Here is a 19,569-nt window from a genome sequence, read left to right on the forward strand (position 1 = left end):
CAGGGCCAGGGCTCCAGTCCAGGTCAGACCCAGGTGGCTGGGGCTCTTCTCAGCCTTCAGGGCTCAGGGACGCCAGCTTCACTGATTTCTGAGCCGTTTCGCAGTTTCATTTTCCGACCCTCGGGCCACATGTGGGCAGTTAGCATAGAAATGGCTCTTTCCCCATCTTGCTTGCCTCTCCCAAGTCCATAAAGAGGGATCTGTAAGTGCAGGCTCGGAGTGGGGGTGGAGGGATGGGGTGGAGGGATGGGGTGGAGGGGTGGTGGCGGGTGGCGGTGAGGCTGACCGTGACCCACATGGGCATCCAGCCTTGGAAACTGGGCCCTCAGCTGGCAGGGGCTCTGCCAAGCAACAGGCAAGGTGGGCACCCCAGCTATTTCAGGGACCCCCAATGGCCTGGTCTGGGCACTGCTTCTCACAGAATGCCGGAACCAGCAGGGGCTTTAGGGGTTAGCAAGTCTAGGCCCTGTCTGAAGCTTGAATCTCCTTGCCAGCTCTCCTGCCAAGCGCATCTCCAGTTTTCAACAGAAACGGTTCAGTGCAGCCCAGTCTAGAGAGGAAGGAAAGCGTGATCCTGGCCTCTCTTTGTCTTTGTATCTTGTCCCGGAGTAGACTCAGGACTGGATGCTCGTTCAGGTTACAACCTCATTGGGTTTGGGTATCAGGTTCAACTTCTGGTCCTTCCTTTCCCTTCTCTTCATCCTAGACCAGGAGAAAAATACCTAATTGACCCAATTAGAGAGATTCTTTTCCTACTACCCAGGATCTTGTCCCTCCAGGCATCTCCTGAGTGCCTGCAAAGAAAGAGTCTTTGGGCACATATCTTCTGAATCTTCTTTTCCTGATGAGGGTGGGGATGTAAGTTGTTAGAGAGGTATGAGAGATGAAGACAACCTTTCCTACCAAGAGGCAAGTGTCCACTGTGGCCCAGAGATCCATGTGACCAGAGTGTCAGCGAGAAAGTGGGCTCAGGAGCCTTTTGTCTAACAGATGACAAAACGAGCCAAGGAGGGGAAGAGGTCTTCCCAGGGTCACACAGTGAACCCTGGAATGGGATCTGTCAGGGATATTTATGCTTGAGTGTGGGCACTGCCCCCAAATCACCTTGGAAGTAGGGAAAAAAAGGGAACACGGCCATCCTTTGCTGTCATTTGGTGAGATTCCCAGCTCCAGGAGGCATTATAGCCTCCTGGGACTCAGAGGAAGCCATCACCTACTCTGGGACCCTAGGATCTTGGAAACATCCCCTCTCGGTAATGCTGGGCATTTTCTCATCCTCTAACCCAAGTCTCCTCTGCCTCACTCATGGTTCCCCATCATGTTGCCTCGAGAAAGAGAAAGAATCCAGGAGTCCTGTAGCCGGAGGGAGAGGAATATCTTTGAAAATACCGATCCTTCTCAGCTCTAGGGGCAGTTGACCAGGAAATTTTTATTTGCCCTCAATTGTCTCATTGTTTTTGGATAAAGGTAATACAACAGAGCTGAAGAGGGAGGTTGTCTCACAATTGGTACCCAAGGAGTGGTGAAGGTTTTCTGAGCCCATGCCAAAGTCCTGGCGAATTAATGTTTCTGTGTGCATGTGCCCATCTCCTCTAGCAACGGCTGGTAGCAAACGCCTCTGTGAGGTAGTGGTAAAAGTTTGGAGGGACAGCAGCCCCCAGGTGTGCTTGTGATTGAGATGCTAATAAATTGGCAGCCAGGGGCCCATGGGAATGCCTGGGGATGAGGCCACAGGATCTGATCTAACTTTTTCTCTGTGATCAACTTGGGAGGAAGAGAAACAGAGGGAGAGAAGAAAGAGGAGAGAATTGCAGCAAATACTGCCCCTTCCCTTTACTATCAGAGAGACCTGCCGCTGGAGCACATTCAGTGGAGAGTGTTGGAGATGGGGTGGAAGGCAAAAGCTGTGTCTCATAAGGAATGGTTGAGGGAAATGAAGATGTCTGGTCTATAGGCCAAAAGACCTACAGGAGCATTATAACCATCTCCCAAGGGCTGTTGTGAGCAAGAGGACACATTTGTTCTCCACATCCCTAAGAGTAGAAATAGGCCATGTGTAGAAGCTCCAGCAAGATGGCCTTGGGCCCAATGCAGGAAAGAGTTTTCTCCAGTTGGAGCTGACCAAGGGGGATGTCAGCTCCCTGGGAAGGTGGTAGGTTCCTGGTCATTGGAAGAAGGCCATCAAACAGAGACTGGAAAGTTTCTTAACGTGGGTGGAGGAGAGAGCTACATTTGGATTTCCCGAGGAGACCACCCCAACTTGAGTTGGAGAGTTAGAAAGATGATTTTGAAAGGCTCCCTCCAATCCCAACCTTCTCAGTTGCAGGAAGACTTAGGTCACAAATTGTTTAGCTTCCAGGCTGGCCTGGGACTCATCCCACCTGCTCTGGCCCTGCTCCAGAGTATGGGGAAGGTAGCAGATTCCCAAAGGCTCCTGGATAGATGCAGGGTGAGTCTCAGGGGGATGAATGTTTCTTGTATGTGAGACAGAGCACTGGGGGTAGAATCATAATGGTTGAGGGATTTAACTGAGTGTGGCTGCCCACAGGGGACTGGAGAATTCCAGCACAACTGCTTCCTCAACACACATTCTATTGAATTACTCTGGTACATTCACTTGCTGGGGTCTATGAAGCAAGTACATGTTTATGTGAAGTTTAGAGACTGTTTATAATGACAAAATTAGTGAAGCCAGAGAGACTTGATTTCTGATATGGACTCTGCCAAATCCTGGAAGGATGGCTTTGGACAAATTACTTGTACTCTGAGTGGCTTTCATCTGTCAAATGGGGCTAATAATTTCTATCTCACAGAACTGTGCTGGAGGCTAAATTAGGTAATACATGGAAGGCACAGTGTTTAGACCTGATAGGATTCAATAAATAGTAGCTCCACCTTCCTTAGGATCTGGGCTTTCTCATCAGTCCCTTTGGCTCTCCCTTCCTAGGTCTCATTTCCAGTGATATCCCTGATGCCTAGTGTGGTGCGTTCTACGTACTAAATCCTTGGCGATGGTTTGATCAGCGGGTACCCACCTGGTGTGAGATGCAGAGCCCTGGGAGCTATTGCTGACCTATGGCCCGTCAGAGATGGGCAGCAGGTCTGGAGAAGCTCAAGGTCATGGCCTGCCTTCTGCAGATATGCTGCAAAAGACCACACTGTGGTGATCAGTGTAAGGGGAGTCAAGATGCTGGGAGAGAGAAGGAAGTGGGAGCAGATGGAGGCTTTCACTGAGGTGCCGAGTGGGCTGGGACAAGAACAAAACCCAAAGGCTGTGCACATCAGCAACCACCATTACTAGGCAGTGCCGAAGTCCCCATGGCACTTGTGGGCACACACCTGTAGACTGTCGGCATGCTCCCCTGCTCTAGACCCTCACGTCTGCTGATACTGCAGGTGACAGGCTCTTTAGCTGCAGCTCTCCGGAAATTAACTGGCTTGTCATGGCACTGTGTCCCCTGCTCTGCTATGGCAACTTTGGAGGGGGACAGGTGCCCCAAAACATGGCAGGGGGAGATGAGGGAAATAGAGGTGACCCAGAAAGTCACAGAGAGGATTTTTGGTAACTGTCTCTAGAGCCATTATTTCTTTCACTCCTATAATGTTGAGTGTTCTTGAGTGATCACCTTTAGGTGATCAGGACACATGCCCACATCTGCTCTCTTTGCCCTCAAGAAATTTTTCCATCCTTTCCTTGAATGCAGTGTCAGAGGACAGAATAACGGTAAAGAGTTTGGACAAGGCTAAACTCCTGAGGCTAATGTGTTGCTCTGGGAGATTTCATAAGTGAGCAGGACACAAGCAACAAATGCAGAGTCTTGAGCTGCAGAGCTGGGTAGAATCCTTTCTCAGAAAGGACAAGCCCTCTGAGTGGTATTCACTGCCCTCCATTCACTAATTCCCTTTGTATGCTTTATCTTTTAGTATCTGCTACATGCTGGCAGTTGAACAAATATTTATTGGTTACAAAAATGAGATAACGCATTTTTTTGCATCTGCTGTGGGTAAGGCCCTTGCTAGGCACCGTGTTTTGCCTCATTTAATCCTAACAGTAGCTGAGAAGCAGATATCATTATCCCATTCTACAGATGAGGGAATCAAGGCTTGAGACACCTCAAGGCCAAACGGCGTGGCTCCAAAGCCCATGCTTCTTCATCACATCATCCTGCTCCCTTACTTAAACTGTAATTAATTTGTGTCCTATTATATATATATATATATATATTTTTTCCCCCCCCAGATGTAACTTTTTAGATTTTCACTTAGCTCTTCTCATTTTGAAGGCTTAGCTCTGCAAGTACTGCATATAGGAATGTGATTATATTTTTTTCAAGTACTTTGGTAGCCACTGTCAGAGGGTCATGTGGTTGGAATTAGTAGGCTTTCAATGACCTTTAAGAAATATTAGCATACCTTTACACTTTAATTTTACTTTAAATATATAAATTATTTAACTTCATTGGAATAGCCAAGTATCATCATTCAAGAAGACTAAGTAGAGACTAGGAAGAGTTTGATAACATTTTTACCAATTCCAGAATTATTGTAAGTTATTGCTTCTCATAGCTCCAATCTTATCTAGAGCTTGAATAGAACAATGGTTTCTCTAGGGCTTGGGGATGGATGGTGCTTTGGGGGCATTAGGGAAGCTTATGACTGAGAGCCCAGCCCCTTGGCTGTAATAGTCTTTAGTGGTCTCAAGGGGTACTATTTGCTTGCTTCTAGAGCTGTGCTTATTCAATGGTAGAGGCACTAGCCACATGTGGCCATTAAGGTCTTGAAATATGGCTAGCCTGAATTGGATGTGCCATAAGTATAAGATACGCACTGGATTTCAAAGATGTAGTACAAAAAATGTAAAAATATCTTATTAATATTTTTTGTTATGTGTTAAAATGATATTTTGGAAATATTGGATTTAATAAAACATTATTAATTTCACATTTCCCTTTTTTTCTTTTTAAAGTTGGCTGCAAGAAAATTCAACTATATATGAGGTTCACATTTGTGGCTTATACTATATTTCTATTGGGCAGCGTTGTTCTAGAGAATGCCTTAGTTTGTTGTCTTTGATCAATCTTCAAGTTCTTCTTTAAACTTCTAGGTTGCCCTCAGATTAAAATCAAAAGTGAAACATACATTTTTAGGTAAGAGGCTAATTCTTCTGATTTTTATAAAGAAGCATGGCAGTCTTTCCCCCATTTAGAAGGTCTCTCAGCTGCTTTACTGACTCCTGCTTTGTATCCCTTCCCAAAAGAAAACAAGGTCTTTGATCTGTACTTGAAATTTCTTGAAAATTCAGCTGGTGGTAATTTTATCTACTAACCAAAAGAAGTTATAGGAAAGACTGTAGCATCCTAGAGTGTCAAGGCCAGATTGGTCAAGAAGACAGATTGAAGCAAAGTCATGTCCACATCAAGGCTGATCGGGCTTAGGTGAAGAGCAGATGAAAGTCAGGACAAGAGCCAACCAGAGAATGTCTAATGTGGGACCTGAGGACCACCGTAGATGGCCCCCCCAAGGGCCTCTAACTCTGGCTGGAGCTCATAGCAGCTGCTGCCTTTCCATCGAACACAATTTAGGACTCCTCTTTCCTTTATCCCAACTCTTCACTAATTCCTGTCCCCAATACCTTACTTCTAGGCTGAAAGGACAAGAAACTTCTAGGGTAGGTCTTGATTCCCCATGAAAAAAGTCACCTCCTTGTCTCTTTTTAGAGAAGCCCTAGAGTAATGGTCAGTATTGGTGCTCCATCTTCTAAGTTGCCATGTACCCCATCAGGCATGGATCCTCTCTAGGCTGGTGAGAGGTCAGGGTCCCATGAGTGGTCTCCTTCCTTTGGAGCAGTGGTTCTATGAGCTGGACTCTTGATCAGGGTGTGAATCCTGGTGGACCTTCAGTGTGCCATGAATGCAGTCTCCATGGACTCTTTATGGAGTCCAGCTGCCCTTCATCCAAGTATTGAGAAAATCTTCCCTAATAATTCACCCTCACTCTGGCTCTATACAGATTATGCATAGCTTTTGCTATGGGTAATAACTGTCATGCATAAGTTCTATGTTTATGAAATAATGTTTGTTTTTCAACTTTTTATTATTCAAACATGGGTGGAAGGAAGAGTATAATGAACCCCTGTGAACCATAATTCAGCCTCAACAATTACCAACATATAACTGTTAAAAAAAAATCTATACTCCCCACTTCTCCCTGCCCCCTGCTAGACATCATACTATTTCATATGTAAATGCTTCAATTATGTATTTGTAGGAGATTAGGACTCTTTTCTTCTTTAAACATAACCACAATACCATTTTACCATCTGAAAATTAGAACTTTATTTAAAGCTTTATTTTTAGTTTTTATGAAAGTAATACATTCTCGCTGAAAATATTCAGACAATACAAAAAGGTATAAAGAAGAAAATGAAAATTACTTATAAACCAATACCCAGACATAATTACTGGTAGCTTTTTGGCATATAGAATTATACATATTTAGTGCATATTTTTTATATAGGTTTATATATATAAAATCATGCTACAAATGATGTTTACAATTTTGTTTTATTTTATTTTTTGTTTGGTAAGCATTTAAAAAAATCGAAGCCAAAAATGCATGCAGAGAAATGAACAAATTGTAAGTATATAGCTCAATGAATTTTCACTGTCATGTAATCATCTACCTTCCACATCAACAAACCTGCATCCCAACACCTCTCTCATAGCTCTCTTTGTCACTGACCCTGCCAAACATAACCACCATTCTGACTTCCATCACTATAGAGGAGCGTTGCCTGCTTTTGAGTTTTATACAAATAGAACCATATGGCATATGCTTTTTTGTGTGTGACTTCTTTTGTTTCATATTATATTTTCAAGATACATTCATGCTGTTGTATATAGCAATAGTTTGTCTCTTTCTTTGCTCAGTTGTATTCCACTGTATGAATATATCACAATTTATTTATACATTTTACTATTGATGTACACTCCCTCCTTCCCCAACCCCAGTGTATTGCTTCTGGTATACATATGTATGCACTTCTATTAGGTATATACTTAGGAATAGACTTGTGGTTGTACCAATTTACACTTGTACTGTCAGTCTGTGAGTGTTCCATTTGCTCCACATCCTTGCTAACACTTGGTTATTATCAATATAGTAGTAACTTATTGTGGTTTTAATTTACCTTTCCCTAATGACTAATGAAATGGAGTGCATTTTCATCTGCTTGTTAGACACATAGATATCTTCTTTTGTGAAATACCTGTTCATCTTTTCCCCATTTTTCTATTTGATTTTCTGTGGTTTTTCTTATTGATTACAGGAGTCTTTTATATATTCTAGATATTTTTTTTGGTCAAACATATATTGCTAATATCTTATACCATGTGAGTTGCCTTTTCACTCTTTTAAGGTATTGTTTGATAAATAGAAGTTTTAAATTTTTTTAAAAAAGATTTTATATATTTACTTGAGAGAGAGAGAGAGAGCAAGCACAAGCGGGGGGGAGGGGCAAAGGGAGAAGGAGAAGCAGACTCCTCACTGAGTGGGGAGCCTGACATGGGTCTTGATCTGATCCCAGGACCCTGAGATTATGACCTGAGCTGAAGGCAGATGCTTAACCTACTGAGCAACCCAGGTGCCTCAGAAGTTCTTTTTTTTTTTTTTTTTTAGAATATAACATTTCTTTTTTTTTTTTTTAAAGATTTTATTTATTTATTCATGAGAGAGAGAGAGAGAAGCAGAGGGAGAAGCAGGCTCCCAAGGAGCAGGGAGCCCGATGCGGGACTTGATCCCAGGACCCTGGGATCATGACCTGAGCCGAAGGCAGACGCTTAACCGTCTGAACCACCCAGGCACCCATGGTGCCTCAGAAGTTCTAAATTTTAATGTAGTCTCATTATCAATATTTTCCTTTATGATTAGTACATTTTGTGCCCTAATTAATATTTGCCTACTTCAAAGTCATTGATATATTCCTCCATGTTCTAGAAGCTTAATTGTTTTATCTTTCACTTTTTTGTTTACAATACATCTAGAACTGACTTTTGTATATGGTATGAGATAGGGATCAAACTTTATTTATTTTCCCATATAAATATCCAATTGATTGAGCTCTCAGTTTTTTGGTTGTTTATGGTGGGACGATATATTTGGTACCTGTTACTCCAAGTGGATATTGAGTGTATTGTTTCTATATGTTTTTAATTAGTTTGATATACTTTTAATTAGTTCAGGCTTATTAAGTATATATTTCAAATCTTATATATCTTTTATATATTTTTGTGTGCTCATTCTATCAGTTACTGAGAAAATTGTAAGAAATTCTTTATTTCTTCTTGCTCCAAATTTTGCTTTTTACATTTTGAGGTCATGTTATGAGGTGCATACAAATTTAGAATTTTTATATCTTCCTGGTAGATTGAGCCTATTGTCATTAGGAAATGTCTTTCTTCATCTCTGGTAATTCTTCTTGCCTTAAAGTTTATTTTGTTTGATATAAGTATAGCCATACTAGCTTTCTTTTGGTTAGTGTTTTCATAGTATATCTTTGTCTATTCTTTTACTCTTTCTTTGGTCTTGTATATAAGATGTATCGCTTATAAGCAACATGCAGTTGTTTTCTTTTATCACAGTTGTTAAAAAGCAATATAAATATTTTCAGATTTCTGCATGGTTAAAGTTTTCTAAGTCTTTCTAAGCAAAGAAAATTGACATGCTATAATAATGGAAAATGTCTTTTTTCCGCAGACACATTTGCTTTTCATATTCTAAGGGTGATAAGCCTGGAGCTGCTTTTATCCTTTATAATGGAGTCATCTGCTCCCATTCAAAGGGTAAATAAAGTTATTTACCCCAGAGTCAAATACTTGCATTCTAGAGTAGAGAATTTGCCATTTCTCTTCCCTGAGAAAATTTGTTTGCATTTGAAAGATAAAGTTCCTCTCCTTCTCTCAGTAGGGGAGGAAGGCAGCTGTATGACTGTTCCTATATAAACACTCAGATTCATAATTTTGGGATTTCTCTCCTGTTGTGCCAGAACCCTCTTAGCATGTATAGGCCTAACCATCTGGCTCTCATTACACCACCCTTAAGGAGAAGAATTGGGCATGGGGAACCAATGCAGTTATTGCTTTAAGTAATAATAGTCTGCCCCAATCCAGAAATCTTATATTTGTTTTCAGAATAATATAAATAAATAATAGGTATTAAAAACTTATCTGACAAATTAAAAACTTGTCTGACAATTTTTGTTTTCAATAGAAGAATTTATTATATTTACCCTTATATAATTATTGGTATGTTTGGGCTTGAACACACAATGTTTTCTATTTGTATCTTTTCTTATATGTAATTCTCCTTTTGTTCTCCTTTATTTTCTCCTTTTGAGTTAATTAAGTATGTTTTATTATTTCTATTGTGTTTGTTGTATACGCTTATTATTCTTTTAGTGGTTACTCCTGATGTTACAACATGCATTTTTGATTTATGACAATAAATGGAAAAATCATTATTTTTACTAGTTTTATCATTTCTATTAAGAAGTTATCCATGTTTTATTGTTACTCATTTGAACAACAATATTGTTTTTTGTTTTTTTTTTTCTGGCTGCTTTAAATGTTTCTCTTGGTTTTGGGTTTTCAACAGTTTTGCTATGATGTGCCTAGATACACATTTATCCTGCTTGAGGTTCTCTGAAAATCTGTGACTTAATGTCTTCCTTCAGTTTTAGAAAATTCACAGCCACTATTCTTCAAATATTGTTAATGCTGCATTTTTTTCTTGGACTCCAGTTTCACATATGTTAGATCTTTTCACCATGTCCCATATGTCTCATACTCTTTTCTACATTTTCAGCTTTTAAAAATATTCTCTCTTGTTATCAATCTGGTTATTGTCTTCTAATCTGTCATTCCAACCTATTCTTCCTTTTAACAGTGACTAATCTCCTGTTAACCCCAAATTATTGATTTTAGGTATTATATATTTTTAGTTTGTGAATTTTATTTTGGTTCTTTTTGAAGATTTCAGAGTTTTTTTTTTTTTCTTTTTTTGTTGGAAAATTTTCCTTTTGATCTATTTCCTTGAAGATACTCATCATGGATACTTTAAAGTCTGTGTCTGAAAACAATGTTTGGTTCAGATGTGAATCTGCCCCTATGATTTGATCTTTTAGTTCTTATTCATTTCATTCTGTGTCCTAGAATGCCTACTCATTTTTTTTTTTTTTTTATTAAATGCTGGACACTGTTATGAAAATTATAGTCTGTAGATGATATCTTCTTCCAATTAAGATTTGTTTAGTCAATTAGAGTAGGGAAAGATCCTCTGTATTTGAAGCTGGGTTCCAGTCTCAGTGAAGGTTGATATATTCCCTACTCACTTTTACTCTTTGGGTTTTGCCCTTCATGGATCCCAGATGAAATCCTGGAATATTTACCAGGGCTTCTCCTCCTTGGTGATCTTTCATTTTTATCTCCTTAGCACTGTAAGACTACAGTGCTAAAAAACCTATTTTTAAAAGTACAATTTCCATTTATTTATTTTTTCCCCCAGAGCACAGCTTTTCTTCAGTCCTTAAGGACCAGCTTTCTTACATGGGCTTTGGCAGGGGCCATGGGGCAGTGCCCTTAGGTCTAAATTGGATGGGAATGTTCAGGTCTTCCAGGCTTCATGAGAATGATTCCTGACTACCTTGCTGTGGATGGCAAAATTCACACATAGTAATGTAGTTTCACACAGTCATGCAGTTTCATATACAGCTTGGGAAGCATGTAGGTGTCAAAGAGTATTGCTTGGAAATGTCCCTGACAGCTGTGGTCTGTACTGTTTTGAGTGATGAACTTCGTAATGGCTTTGTCCTTGGGCACACATAGGGTCCCATTAGTGCAGCATATGGGCTGCATATGCCCGTGGCTTTTTGGCACCACAATTGTTACTTCTTTTCTTGGTCCACATCAGGATGAAGATCCTGTTAGGAAGGGGGTGTGACACACTCAGCCTCAGTCTCCCTCTGGCATCTTGGAAGTGAGGACCTGAGAGCTCAAAGCTCTCTTTAATTTCCCAGTCTCATAACCACCTTTTGATTAGACTTTTTAGCTCCTGGGCTGCTGCTTATAGATCACAAATGCCCTGTGGGAAATTGGCACTAAATGTTAGGCTCAATTTCTTTGATCTTCCCTTCTTTCTAGGATCTCAACCTTTATATCCTGGATGCCTTGGTGGCTCTGAACTCCAATTTATGTCTCTTCAGCCTCATGAGACTGTCAAAAGCTCTGTTAGCTTCACGGTGTCTTAGCTGCTACTTTATGCTTGTCTTCTTAGTCTCTGCTTGTCTTCTCAGCCTCTGAGCTACTGCATATGAATCAGTGAATGCCTCAAGGGAAAAGCAATCATGAATGTAAGGTGCTTCGCAATTCATTTCCCTTCTTTTTGGGATTTTGGCACATAAGTCCTGGCTGCCTTGGTAGCTCTCTGATGATTTTTAAAGAGTCATTTTTTTGTTTTTGTTTTTAAAAGTTTTTAATAGGAGAAATTTGTCTGATACAAGCCAGTCTGACATAGACAAGGAGAGAAATCTAGCAACCTGCTTTTATGAAGGACTTTTGTGACCGCTACTTTGTGCTAGACTGCAGATTAAGTAGAAAAGGAATCAAATAAATGTGAGGGAGAAGAGTTACAAAAGGATTAAGTTACTTGACATCCGAAAGGCCACAGTCCATCTTGTTCCTCAGAGTAGTTATTAGATGTTGGTCATGTTGCAGGGTTGGAAGGAACCTGGCAGCTGTTTTCAGATATCTGAAGGACTCTGCTGTGGCCTTGGCAATGACTGGGGACAGGAATGGGGAGTGGATCAGGGGAACGAGGGCCAAGGGTACAACTAGAAGCTGAAGAGATACAGATTTTGGCTTGATTAAAAGGAATGATTTCTAACAAAGATTGGTTAGAATGAGGATCACTAGGGACTTAACACCTTCCCCATCCATGAATGGCCAATCTGGGATGGGGTGCTATAGAAGAATTAAAATACTGGATGTGGGGTGGGCTAGATGGCCTACCCTGTGTTACACCTGATCACGGTAAGTGAGGAACTCAATAAATGTTGAATGAACACGTGATCTACAAAGTCCCAGCTAATGCTGAGACCCCATGATTTCCAAAGTGAGGAAATCAGGATGGTGTGACACGAAGTACATGGGACTAAAACAATTTGTTCCCAGAGCAGTTTAGGAAGGAAGAACAGGGAGAATGCCATAATTTCTATTTCCCCCTCTTATAACCTCAAATTTCAGCTAGACCTGTAAGTTTTTGTTAAACTTCCCATGCTAAGCCAAGCCCCAGTGTACAGCATCAGGACCTAGCAGAGGTGTGGATGGATGGAGACAAAGAAAGTGTTCTCTGTGGTGGTGGGCACCCCTGTTTCATGCTCTCCTAGGGGCTGCAGGTGCAGGTTTTGCAGAGCTTGGCATCCTGCCCTCCTGAGGCAGTCCCGGTCTGCCCTGGGAATGGTGCCAGCCAGGAGGTCATGTCCTGGCTGGGCTTCTCCTCCCTCCTCTCTGCAGCATTTTCTCAGCCTGAGCTGGGGCTGTGGCCCCTCCCTCACCGCAGGCTGGAACAGACTCCTCCCTTGCTTGGGGAGCTCAAGTTGGGCACCCTCCCCCACCCCCATCCCCATCCCCACACAGGGCTGAGAGTACTGTTCCGACCAGCCGAGTCCTGCAAATGGTGCTACTAAATATTTCATTCAGGCTTAACAACTCAATCTGCCTGCCATTATCCTGAGGGCCCCTGCAGCCCCCAGCCCCTTTCTGATTAACAAAGTAGCCGGCCAGGAAGATCTGCAGAAGTCCTCATTGAAGGCTGGTTAGCGGCTGCTCGGGGCAGGCGGGTGGAGGCACAGCATTAAGCAGGAAGCATCGATTGCAGCATTAGCTAGCTTTTTACATTCCCAGGCAGACAATGCAAGTACCTTCAATTATCTTCAAAGCAACTGAAGGGAAGGAAATTGGTCTTAGATGTGGTAAATAGACTCCACAAAGTCCGCTGAAGCATGCAAAGATGTGCACACCGGCGGGGGGGGGGGGGGGGGGGGGACCTGGAGGGCTAGCCGCCAAGCCCGCTCCATGTTTGTTCAGAATTTGGACAGCCATTGTAGGGGTTCCACTCCTCTGTCCCCCAGTGCCTGGGAGAACATGAGGAGTCTGGAGGCTGGGCTCTCAGATGCTGAGGCAGCTGCTGGAAGCTGAGGGGGCAAGGCAGCATTGAGCTTGGGATCAGAGAGACTTAGATTGCAATTTTCGCTCTACAGATGTGTGACCTTAGTCAAGTAGCCTAATCTCTCTGAGCCTCCTTTACCTCATTAGTGAAATGGGACTAGTAACATCTCCCTTAGAAGGGATTGACCCTGACCTCAGGGTTCTGTCCTCTGCATACTGGCCCCTCCTCTATGTCCTCAAGCCATCTTGTGCCCCTCTTGGTCCCAGGGCTTATCACACTGTTGTGATTGTTAGTTTTCCTGTCTGTCCTTCCCATGGACTAGCAGTCATTAACAATTTTTTAAGGAAGGGTTCATGAGCCCGTGAAGATGCTGGTGAAAGCCATGGGCCCTCTCCCCATAGAAAATCCTGTGAATGTAATTTGCCTATGATTTCCAGGAACTCCTGGAAGCTAGGCTAGAATCCCTATGCCAGTGTTTACACAGTGCCCAGCACATGCATCGTAATCAGAATATGCAGTTGACTGCCTGAATCATTTCAGAGACGCTTTCCCACCCCTGTAATTCTGGAATTTCATTCTATCCAAGAAATGTTCATTTGGTGAGCACTTACTCTGTTGAAGGCCCTAGACTGGGTTTTGTGGAGTGTACAGGACGTAAGTCCTGCCCACAGATGGGGAATTAGACATGAACACATATGTCAGTGACTCCAGGGAGTACGATTTGGCTCATCTGAAAGCTCCCTCACCTACCCGGGCAGACAATATACGTGCTTCAGACAACTCCTGGTAAGGACTTTATTCCTTTCCCTCTCAACCCTGACCTCAGAGATCCTACAAGATAGTCTGCTGGAGACAGATTGCTAGAGAAGAGGCAGGAGTGTGCATATGATAGAGACCTGGTGGCATGTGGGGAAGGTTGTACAGTGGGAAGTCCATTAGCAGCCTGGTCTAGAAGCAATGTCACGGCTTGGTGCTGGGGCAGAGAGCTAAGGACCTGGTGCCAGCACCTGCTTGGTCCTGTCTAGTACCCCTGCTGGTTCATCTATTCAGCAAGGACATCATTATGCAAAGGCAATTTGCATAACTCTGCCAAGCTTCTGATTGCAGGGCATTCGAGGGCCTGTTGGGGAGAGCGGGCAAGAGAGTATCCCTTTGTCCTTTTCAGACGGGGATGCAGGTGCGGTCTGGGATGCTGGGTCCCAGCTCCAGGAGAGCTGGATCCCAGGTTGAGTCAAAGAGAGCGTACTGGGGCTTCCCCCAGGCTTGTTTCAGGGGAGTTAGCCCATTATCACCCCATAGCCTGTTGCATTATCTCTGCTCTTAACAACTTCGTTTTTAAATAAAACTCCTCCTGGACGTTTTTAAGGAGTTAAATAAGTGTCCGTGATGGCTCCTGTTGGGGCTGTTTGGATTTGAAAAGAAAATACTGAGATGTAAAGATATCAATATTTGATTGTCTCTTGAAGCCTGGGTTTTCAGGCAAGCGGCAGGGAGCCAAGAGTCTCCTCTGTGTGTGTGTGTGTGTGTGTGCATGCTCGTGCATGCAAGCATGCGTACGTACATATGTGCATGTGTGTATATGAGTGTGCGTGTGTTTGCATTTAATAGAGGATTCTTTAGTAGCATTGTGCATGTTCACTATTCTGTTCCATTTTTACCTTTGCTCTCTACCACCCAAGAGATAATAAAGAACAGGATATGAATTCTGTTTTAGTTCAATTTAATTCAACAAGTAAATGCAGAACACTTGTCTGGACCCTTTTCGCCTTTAATGCATTTGCTGTTCAGTAAGAGAGTAGGTCCTTAACCCAAATCGCCATGCTACCCATTAGACAGACGGGAATAAATTGCCCGAAGATAGGTGATCATTGGAACTGACCTGTAGGGTGGCTGCTCTGTCCTCAGAAGTTGGCTTACTGGAGGCGCTCACCCAGCCAGAGCCCATCTCTGTGTGACTTGCATAGCTCTCAGAACATGACAGATGCTCAATAAATCTGTGTTGAATGGTTGTTGGATTCCTTAAACATTCCCTCTAGCTCTGTGGTCATTTCTGCCCACACTGCCTCCCCCAAATGCTTGGCAGTTTCTAAGAAAAAGATAAATACAACCCAGAGGAAGAAAAGAGACCCAAAGTAGTTAACGGGGCCCTGGGAATTGGAGAAAGTTGGAGGGGAGGGGACTGAATCTAGATGTAGAGTCATTTGCCCTACTTTAAAGCACCATCAGTGGGACTTGGATAAGACACTAGGAGAAGCTCCTGGTCTTCCGATGAGGGGAGTTGGTGAGGGCCCCACCCCAGGACCCTTTCAGGAAAGGAGAGCTGTGGGGTTCTCAGAGGCACGGACAACGTCAAGGTAACCTCTTTATTTCCTCCCATTGTGGGGTCATCTTCTAACATTCCCATCTTGGAAGGGCACTGGAAAAGACATTGGTCAGGGCCCTCGAGGATTTTCATGTGGCATCAGTGGGGAACAAAATGACATGAACAGTAGAAACAGAAAAACCCACTAATTGGCTAACCATACCTTCATTGAGCTGGGGCCCTTATCAGTATTTTTTCCCCCTGGAGGATTCCAGAAACCCCAGGGAGATGTCAGACAGGCCTGGGTTAGAAGAAGTTAGAGCAGGATACTACCTTGTACCTGAGTCTGGGTTCCAGACATGAGATAATATAAAGGAAAATGCAGTTGAGGTGCTCCCCCCCCTCCCCTTGGCATCTATTATGTTCTGGAAATTATGCAAGGCACACAGAGATGGGCTCTGGCTGGGTGAGCTCCTCCAGGAAGCCAGCTTCTGAAGACAGAGCAGCCACCCTGCAGGTCATCAATCTCCCAGCATGCCCAGAGGAGAAGGAAGGAACTGGAGTTTCAGAAATAGCATAGGAGAGCAAGAGGCTATCATAGGATCTTGGATCTTCTAGCTGTGAATATTGAGATTAAAAGGAGGGTAGGGAGAGATGGCGAGATGGAAGCAAGGCCTCCTCTTTGCACAGCTCCATGGAGTACCACAGACGATATGGGAAGAACAAGCCCTACCCTTGTGCTCCAGAGGGCTTCACTCACACGGAGCTGAACAGAGCTCCCTGGTTTTGGGCAACACAGAGGATTGGAAAAACTGTCAAGAAGCCATTCATACCATCCCACCTTCTTCAGGGCAAGTCAACACCGAGGTGCCTAGTGTGGCTGACCACAAAGATTTTACAATGTTCCTCAATGGCGTTGATGCCTCATCTTCCAGGGACTCCTGCTTTAGTAAGATCTCTCTTGTGATACATAAAAGACGCTAGTCCCATCTGCACAGAGATGAGGAGCTATGACTCAGTATCAGGGGTTCTCAATTCTTAATCTTTATAGGTCACAGACTTCTTGGAGAATCTGTTAAAAGCTGTGGGTCTTCTCCCCCCTCAAAATGCACATACATACCCAGACAATTTGGTACTAAATTTTCAGAGCATTTATGGATCCCATAGAACCCGTCAACAGATCCCATTAATAAGATACCTGCCTCAGAAGAACATCTCTGAGCTTTTAGGACAATATAATAATGTTTTTGAATAGCATCTTGCAGTTTGCAAAGCACTTTCACCATGCATTGTGTTAATTAATCTTCATAGTAACCCCATTGAGGTAGGAATTATTATATTCTCCTTATTCTACAGATAAAGAAACCAAACTTCAAAGGGATAATGTCACTTTCCTATAGCTGGTAGAAGGTGAAGTAAAAACTGGAGTAAGTCCTCCATCCTGTGCTCCTGCAAACATTCACCAGGCCATGCTTGCACCTTCCTTTGAGCCTCCTCCACTTTTCACAGCTGTGTTAGCCTAAGGCTCTCTTGTGACTCTTGTGTCTTTCCTGGTTTTATGAGATGTATGATGGGTAGGGACTGAGAATGGCCAAGAACTCCCTGGGACAGGAGAGGAGACCAGGGAGGACACTGGTCTTCAGGAGCCAAGACTATTTCCTCAGTTAAAGATTGCACCTGACATTCTTGAAGCATGTTTGTGACTCCTCATGATACCAGGGACGAACCCAGGAGGTGCAGGATTCTAGGACCTGAGGTGACTCATGAGTTCATTTATCCTGCTCTGCCTCCCAGACCCCCAAATCCCTCTCGAAGACAATATCTCTCCCATATCCATACCCTCTGCATCTGTGTGGTCACCAAAGCTATGCCCCAATGACTTTTTAAGTTTCCTTTGGAAATTAACAGGAGCTCCTCTTGCCTGATTTCTTAAACCTATAGCCTGGCAGAGAGTAGTGACATTAGAACAACTTTCTCTTTAATTCTCTTCTATAGATTTCCAAGGGAGTTTTAATAATATCATTTGCTCAATTCAATTCTAATGAATATGGATTAATTTTCTGCATTATAGCTATTGATCTTTGGCCATTGATCTGAGGAGGGAGTGTTACTGGTTATAAATCCGTCCATTCTGATTGGGGGCTCCCTGGGGGCAGAGACAGGGAGGCAGAAGTAACAAAAGATGGAAAGCTAGGGGGGTAGGTTAGTTCCAGAAGAGTGAGGCTGGGGAGATGATGGTGGGGGGCAGATGTGGAGGGGTGAAGAGCCTATGGATCACCTTGTGCTCTATCCAAATAATCCTATTTACTCTCCTCCAGCCACACCCCACGGTTTCCCATTTCTGGGCCTTTGCTTAGGCCATACTTCCTGCCTATAACATCTTCCTTCTTTTTCCCCTACCTGCTCAAATTCTACCTACATTTTCCTTCTCTTTCTTTCTTTCTTTCTTTCCTTTCTTTTCTTTCTTTCTTTCTTCTTTCTTTTTTTATTTAAGTAATTTCTACACCCAACATGGAGCTCAAACTCATGACCCCAAGATCAAGAGTCACATGCTTCTCTGACAGAGCCAGCCAGGTACCCCCTACCTACATTTTCAAACCCAGATCTAATGCCATATTTTTCATGAAGCTTTTTCTGGTTCTCTCCCCACCTACTGCTAATTGGAATTTCTGTCTTTTATGTTCCCATACTGCTTTATCTCTTAGGGCACCTAACACTTTGTGTTATGTACACTTCTTAATTTCTGGACTGTAAACCCCATGAAAGCAGGCACACCAACAAAACCCAGTCTTGTTTATTACCGTGAGCCCAGAATCTAGCACAGTGTCGACTCATTTAAATACTTGTTGAATGGATGAGAAGTTTGGGACCACAGAGGTTAGGTAGGAGGCTTATTTAAAGCTCTTCCTTCTGTTCTTGGTGGTCCTTATATAAGGGAACCCTAAGCTCTACCTACGTTTTCTCCATAACTACCCTTTCCTTAGTCCTATCCCACCATTCACTGTTTTGTAATAAAATGGAATAGATTAAGGATAAGGTTGTTGCCTTAGTCCATTTGGACTGTTATATAAAACACCATAGACAGGATGGCCTATAAACAACAGAAGTTTACTTCTCACAGATCTGCAGGCTGGCAGTCCAAGATCAGGGTGCTGGCATGGTTGGGTTCTGGTGAGGGACCTCTTCTGGGTGGCACACTGCCAACTTCTCAGTAGCCTCTTTCCTAAGGGCACTAATCCCATTCCTGAGGGCTCCACCTTCCTGACCTAATCACCTCACTTGGACCCCACCTGCCTCCTAATACCATCACCTTGAGGGATAGGGTTTTAACATATGAATTTGGTGGGGGACACAAACATTCAGTCTATAGAAATTGTACTATGAGACTTCTCATTCCTGTTAGATTTTCAGCACCAAGTTGCCAATCAAATTATTCTGAAATGGAGTATAGCTTTCTGCTAAAATGAGGTCTTGAGTAGTCTTTGCTCTCTTTTTTAGCTCTGTAGTTACTGAATGGACTCCATATGTTTACTTATTGATGACAATACACTATGCTCATTAAGGTCATCTCTCACTTCTCCTTTTATGAAAGTCTCTCTTTTCTACCAATTTCTCTCTTCCAACCTCCTTTTCCATCAGCCTCTACCTTCCCTTTTCTCAAACTTCCACCTCCTTGGTCAACCTTCCACTATCCTCTGTTAACCTACAAAATATAATGGTGATAGTGGTGGTCGTGATAATGAGGGTGGAGGATGCCTTGTCTGGATGGCTGAAGATGCAAGTATTGCCCTCAGAGGAGAGCTGGTAGGGCAGGCAGAGGAGGGAAGAGCTTCTAAGGATTTTGGGATACCCTTTCCTCTGCAAAAATGTTAAGATGGGGAGAGGAAGTTTGGGCCCGGAAGAACATTCAAATATGGCTTCCAGATGTAGCTCTGGAATAGCTGTTTCCATAGAACTCCTCACCCTAAAATCTTTCCAAGTCTGTCCTCTCAAAGCATAAGTAGAGCTCTTTGTGGTTCATTCACAAAGCCTGGCCTAGCCCATGC

The 19,569-nt window shown here is 43.1% G+C and overlaps 1 pseudogene; it reads right to left on the reverse strand.

Annotated features, from left to right (window-relative positions):
- Positions 1 to 10,597: 10,597 nt before the first annotated feature.
- Positions 10,598 to 11,726, reverse strand: LOC110586416 (annotated as a pseudogene).
- Positions 11,727 to 19,569: the final 7,843 nt, after the last annotated feature.

Source organism: Neomonachus schauinslandi, chromosome 11, assembly GCF_002201575.2.
Source record: "Neomonachus schauinslandi chromosome 11, ASM220157v2, whole genome shotgun sequence".
Lineage (NCBI taxonomy): Eukaryota > Metazoa > Chordata > Mammalia > Carnivora > Phocidae > Neomonachus > Neomonachus schauinslandi.